Below are 5,604 nucleotides of genomic sequence, written 5' to 3' on the forward strand. Positions count from 1 at the left end.
TGAGTAAGACCAAGCTGTGGGATGTTTCAGAACTGGCCTTCAAGATCATCTTTTCCAACCTCCCCATTTTACATGTTATAAGAAACTGCAGCCAAAAAGGACTAAATGATTTAGCCAAGGCCATACAATTATTAATGGCACAGAAAAGATGAGAACTCGAGTTTCTTGACTTCCAGCTCAGTGGTTCTTTCACTACATTACATTACAGTCTGCTACAACAAACTACGCTACCGCACACAACGTAAGGAAAACACCATGCTGCTCTACACTACATCACATCACATCACACCATATCGCACCTCAGTACTCCGTACTGTACTATCTTTCAATAGACTACACCACACAGCACAATACTCAGTTCAGTTCAGTTCATTTGCTCAGTCGTGTCCGACTCTTTGCAACCCCATGAATCGCAGCACGCCAGGCCTCCCTGTCCATCACCAACTCCCGGAGTTCACTCAGACTCACGTCCATCAAGTCAGTGATGCCATCCAGCCATCTCATCCTCTGTCGTCCCCTTCTCCTCCTGCCCCCAGTCCCTTCCAGCATCAGAGTCTTTTCCAATGAGTCAACTCTCCGCATGAGGGCACTACATCATACCAAACACTACTATACTACTCTGTCATCACTATTTTGTATACAGTGTACTACACTATACTTCCCTGGTGGCTCAGACGATAAAGAGTCTGTCTGCAATGCAGGAGACTTGAGTTCAATCCCAGGGTTGGGAAGATCCCTTGGAGGAGAACATGGCAACCCCCTCCAGTATTCTTGCCTGGAGAATTCCATGGACAGAGGAACCTGGTAGGCTACAGTCCATGGGGTTGCAAAGAGTCAGACACAACTGAGCAACTAACATTCTACACTACAGTAAACTACACTAAATTGCACAACATTATATTATTAAAGAAATAGCCTGAACAAATTTTAATGTTCAATCATTTAGATTTAATCCACAGGAGTCCAACTAATATCCCCAAACTGCAAGCTCAGTTTAGCTCTAGTTCTTGAGCTGATACTGACCCTATTATTGCACACTTGCCCAGTGCCTCCTGCTCTGGGCATTAGGATTCGTTTACCTTCCATGCAGTGGGCTGCCCTTTACTAACTTCCTTGATTGAGTTGGTTGATAATCCAGGGTCACTGCCCCAGGGTTGGTCCCTGGGCTCCTCCTTGCATGGAGTCCCATTTTGAAGACTTGTTTCTATTGATGGCTCCTAGTGCTCAAGTCTCTTCTGTGTGCTAAAGTATATAGGATTTAAGTTTTGTTTTTGGTGCCCTTTCCAACAATCTGAGCAGGACCCCAGCTCTTAACCCTCTGGACTAAGAAGAAGACCACAGCCTTACTATCATCTTTCCCTCTCTCCCACACCAAGGACTGGAGTTGTACAATAGGAACTTGGGCTGGAAACATTGTCCCTATCCCCTACAGCAGTGATAGGGAAGTTAGATTTTTGAGAGCATTTGGCTAAACTCTTGGTCCTTGAAGTCAAATCTGGATTTATCACTTACCAGCTGGTGACCTGAGTATTACTTCCCTCACATATGAGATGGAGACAATAGTGACATTTATCCCATAGGTTTGCCATGGGGATTAAATGTAATTATGCATAGCAGGCTCCTTGCATACTACCTAACATACAGTTAGTGCTGAATAAATATTAGATATTTTTATTACTTCATTTCACCCTTAAAAACAAAACCTTAGTCACATTATTTGAAACTGAGGTACAGAAAGTTTGTCCACAATCACCTAGTTAGAAGGGAGGCAAATGACACCAGGAGTCTGTGTTCTAACTCCTTCCATATCCTTTCTTTTTAATAATCAAGCCCCCGGCCAGTCTGAATTTCTGAGCAATGCTCTGCCCACCTGTTGGGTGGCTCCAGTTTGGAACCCCCTGGTGCCAGGCGTCTGTCTGAATCGTGACGGGAACATGTTGATCCCTGTTGGACCTATGCCCAGCCCACCCAGCAGTAACTTCCCCGCCAGCCTCTGCAGCAAGGACAGCTCTCTCAGCTCCTGTTCCAACCTACAGAGCAGGGCTGGTGCCAACTCTGCTCCCTGCCCCAGGCCTGTCTGGCTGCAGGTAGGCTGCTCTGACTCACCGGAGAATCCTGAGCTCTGACTAATCCTTTGTCTAATGTCTTTTGCAGGGTCAACATGATAGCCACAAATGGAAGGGCAGAGGGAAGAAAGGAAAGAGGAAAAGGAAGAAAGCTTGTTTTCCTTATAGGCTCCATGAAGTCCACAGGAAATGGCTCAGTGTAGATCAACCAACCACCTTACTGTCCTGAGTAAAAGGCAAGACTGATATCTTTCTGAGTGACTGAAGAGTTAATCACGACTTAGGTAAGACTTTATCACCTAGAGTTCCGTGTTCGGATTTTGGAGAATTCCCTTTGTTTCATCCCAGTGCATTCACTTCATTGCCTGTGTCTGTTTTAATAGCCTGGAATGTAATTCCCTTTGCCCAATATTCTTTTTCACTATGGGTTTTTCCGCCCCTCGGGGTGGATTTATGCTTCTAGCTGAATGATTACTCAGTGAATCTTCGCCAAAGGATGTTCTGTTCCAAGAATGACACATCTCTTTGGGGATGGCTGTCTACCTAACAGGGGTGGGTGGGAGGTCAGGGGAAGCCCCTACCCAGGATAAAATAGTTTCTTTGTGTGCTTGGAGAAAAACACTCAGATGATGAACAGCCTGACTTGGGGGCTGTGAGTGGGTGAACCACTCCAGTGAAGTCGTCCTCAATGCTTCCTCATAAGGAGAGATTATGAATTTAATGAGCAGAAGAATTCTGACAAGTCTTAAAGCCAAAGGCAATTAACAAAGGCTGAATTCCTTGCAGCTATGAAATGATTCAAGCTTAATGAAATTATACATCCATATATCTTTATATTTAAGACTGTATTGCTTTCTTTTATTTTTATACACGGGTATTTCTTACTATGCGCGTCCCCCCACCCCCGGTTCCCCAGGAGATGCTACATGAAAGAAAAGTGCTGTGGGCCAATCTGATTGGAAATGCTGCAGGCCAGAGCCCCCTCCCTCATTGCTATGAGGTAGCTTGGTCTTTAGAAACTGCCTTCCCTCAACCCTATGTCTGTTCAATGTGGTGACTGATTACACTGGGCCATTGTAAGTCAACAGCAAAATACCTTCATATGACTGAAAAAAAGTTAACTTGAGGTTTTCATTTCATAACTATATTATTATACCAACTCTGGCCTAGATGCCCCAACTCAGCCTTTTTCCTGCTTTATTCCACATTACTGCCAGACCAACCTAAATCCAACAATAAGTGGTCACTCTCCTAAATCAAACAAGGAGTGGTACCCCAGGATAAATCTTTTCTGAATCACTTCATTTTAAAGATCTTCCAGAATTTCCATCTATCCAACCTTATTTTCCTCCATTCTCCTAATTCCTGACATTGCCTACTAGTGTTCTTAAAATCTCATAATTTCCTAGATCCTCCTTGTTCTGTTCTAACTGCCTGAAATATTCAACTTTTGCCCTTGAACCATTTGAACTAATCAGTAATTCTTTAAGTCCCAATTTATTTCTTATCTCCCTTGAAGCATTTACTAAATGTGCACATATTCATGAATGTAATTGTTCTCTAGATGCTTTCAAGATTTCTAAGTTATATTAATGGTGATTATATTTTCTAATCTAAAAAATTAAAATGTTCAATCTGATGAAATGGCACCTATGAAAGAATGAAATAAAATCTTAAAGACCATTGTAATTCTGAAATATATGAGATATCCTGGAATACCTGAGTTAGTTTCAAATTTATACAACATTTTCTCATGTGACACAATTTAGCAAATAATTATTTACCCCCATAAGATGTTCATATTGTTAATTCTCAACAGCACTTTAGGTCATTAGATGCCATGACATATATGTTTTAGTTCTTCTGACTTCCCCTGGCATATAGTACATGTATAAGATTCCCCAAATCTTTTTTAGTATAAAAAGAAAACAAAATAAATGTAAACACTTTTCAAAAAATGTATTGATCATTTTATACTGCAGAGTTGAGATGGGAGCTAGACAGTTTCTGCTTAGGTTATTTTTTTGATAATTTCTCCATGTCCACATTCTATCTTATCATCAACCCTTTTCTCATTTATAAATGCCATCCATTAGGAAGAGACACAGGATGTCCTGTGCAATTCAAGAGTCCACTTAAATAGAACTTTCCCTAAAATAATAATACAGGATGAGGTAAAGAAATAGAGCCCTCATCCCTGTCTGGCTTCACACATGGCTATATTGTTCTTATACATCCACAATATTGCTCTGAAGGTGTAAGCCATGACTCTTGCCTAGAAAATTCAGTATTGTGTAATGTGTGACTGAGACCCTGACAAATACTCTAGATTCAGGGTTAGATCAGTACTCTGGATCATGAAATGACAACCACATTCTGTCCATATTTCCATTGTAAACTTGTTAGTAAATTAACTCTTAATAATAATTATAAGATTCCAGTAGATTGGCATAGCATAATGGCAGACCCTAGATTTTCCCAATTGCCTTACACATTCAGAAACATTTTAAAATTGGAACAGACTTGTCTGATTCTCTCTTTATGAATCCCACATTTCCCATCAAAGACCAGAATATATAGAACTTGAGTAACTTCACCAGGACTAAATAAACAAACAAAAATCCCACAAAAACAAAACAAACAAACAAAACTCTGGAGCTTATACCTGGCCAAAACCTACACGTGTGTTAAAATTAGAAATGAGCAAAATATTCACTAAAATAGAAGAAGGTCCTTAGCCCTACTGCATACAGTCTTACATGAAAGAATACTTATTATCATTATTGTTGGGATGTCAATATGATCCTTGTATGCTGCAGTGACCATAAAGCCTTTACTCTGAAAATGTTTCTTCAATGATTTCTTAGGTTTCAGAGGCATGCATGCAGAACTGGAAGTGAGGGAAGAAGAGGAAAGCCATCAGCCTAGTCTCAGCAGTCGTCTATAATATAACAATCAGCAGAATACTAAAGGGCAAAACCATAGCGATCTCTTACCCTGGTGAAAAGTAATAGATCACTTAGCTGGTCTTCCAAACTTGTAGAAATGTGGAGAAGCCTATATGATTGAAAATGTCATCTATTTGTATCCATCCATCACTAAATCCAGTAATAAAAAAAATGTAATCAGAAAAATAATGTATTGTGTGTGTGTTTTTTTTTTCCCTGAACAGAGAATCTTTATATTTTGGGTCACAACAGAATTTATTTTCCAAATCAGGCCAGTTTGAAAAGGAAAAGGGGTCTTTGTTAATACTTCTCTGGAAGAACACATGTAAATTGGGACATAATGCTAAATTGGGATTCAGAATGTATCCTAAAAGATTAAAATTTAGATGGTGCTTAAAAGGATGCATTATAATAAGAGATGCAAAATAAAATAACAAACAGATCCCCCAAAGTGCATATGCAGTCTTGGATATTAAAAAACGACCCCTTATCTTTGAATCTCAAGATAGTCAAAATTTCCAAAATGCTTCTTTTTGGGAAGCAAGTTGAGAAGAGCAGTCCTGGGACACAGGCCAGGTGCCCACAAATCA

The 5,604-nt window shown here is 40.3% G+C and overlaps 1 long non-coding RNA gene across 1 annotated transcript; it reads left to right on the forward strand.

Moving 5' to 3' along the window:
• The first annotated feature begins 2,154 nt into the window (after positions 1–2,154).
• Positions 2,155–5,203, forward strand: LOC147373969 (uncharacterized). Its single transcript, XR_015163059.1, has 2 exons — positions 2,155–2,350; positions 4,934–5,203. It is a non-coding gene; the product is annotated as an uncharacterized LOC147373969 (long non-coding RNA).
• The last annotated feature ends 401 nt before the right edge of the window (positions 5,204–5,604 follow it).

This window comes from Bos grunniens, chromosome 4 (assembly GCF_055505025.1).
Source record: "Bos grunniens cultivar Pamir isolate PY7600 chromosome 4, Bosgru_T2T1.0, whole genome shotgun sequence".
In the NCBI taxonomy this organism is placed as follows: Eukaryota; Metazoa; Chordata; class Mammalia; order Artiodactyla; family Bovidae; genus Bos; species Bos grunniens.